The 924-nt window shown below is 40.9% G+C and overlaps 1 protein-coding gene across 1 annotated transcript in view; it reads left to right on the forward strand.

Annotated features, from left to right (window-relative positions):
• LOC104982266 (melanoma-associated antigen 8-like) overlaps positions 1–924 on the forward strand; it is a 3,712-nt gene that overhangs the window by 569 nt on the left and 2,219 nt on the right. The window lies entirely within an intron of this gene.

A 924-nucleotide genomic window follows, 5' to 3' on the forward strand; every position in this document is an offset into this window, starting at 1 on the left:
TATTTTTCTCTATTAAATTGTAAAGTTTCTTTTTGCCTAAATTGTTGTAAAGAATGTAATTCTAGCATGTAGTCAATCTAGAACAAAAAATTGTTTAATGCTTTTATATGCATCCAAAGAATTATAGATACCATAGCAATATTTACCATCACCCAAAATTTTAAAACATGTGAATGATCTTTTAACAGTAGGAACACTTAATGTTCTTTTCCCTCCTTAAAGTCATATTTCCATTCCATTTCTCCAAATTTACCCTTCATAATGTGCTTCATGCTTGAAAATCTCTTATAAATCATCCTAACATTATTCTATGTAACAAGAGTAAAATATAATCAAAATGATTTTTTAATTTCCTGTAATCTTAAGGTCAAGAAGCGGTGGCTTCCTGGGCGCAGGAGGGCTGAGAGGAGCTACTCCACGTTCAAGGTCAGGAGGGGCGGTGGTGAGGAGATACCCCTAGTCCAAGGTAAGGAGCAACGGCTGTGCCTTGCTGGAGCAGCCGTGAAGAGATAGATACCCCATGTCCAAGGTAAGAGAAACCCAAGTAAGATGGTAGCTGTTGCGAGAGGCACCAGAGGGCAGACACACAAACCATAATCACAGAAAACTAGTCAATCTAATCACACGGACCACAGCCTTGTCTAACTCAATGAAACTAAGCCATGCTGTGTGGGGCACCCAAGATGGGCAGGTCATGGTGGAGAGGTCTGACAGAATGTGGTCCACTGGAGAAGGGAATGGCAAACCACTTCAGTATTCTTGCCTTGAGAACCCCATGAACAGTATGAAAAGGCAAAATGATAGGATACAGAAAGAGGAACTCCTCAGGTCGGTAGGTACCCAGTATGCTACTGGAGATCAGTGGAGAAATAACTCCAGAAAGAATGAAGGGATGGAGCCAAAGCAAAAACAATACCCAGCTGT

Source organism: Bison bison, unplaced genomic scaffold, assembly GCF_000754665.1.
Source record: "Bison bison bison isolate TAMUID 2011002044 unplaced genomic scaffold, Bison_UMD1.0 scf7180017864529, whole genome shotgun sequence".
Lineage (NCBI taxonomy): Eukaryota > Metazoa > Chordata > Mammalia > Artiodactyla > Bovidae > Bison > Bison bison.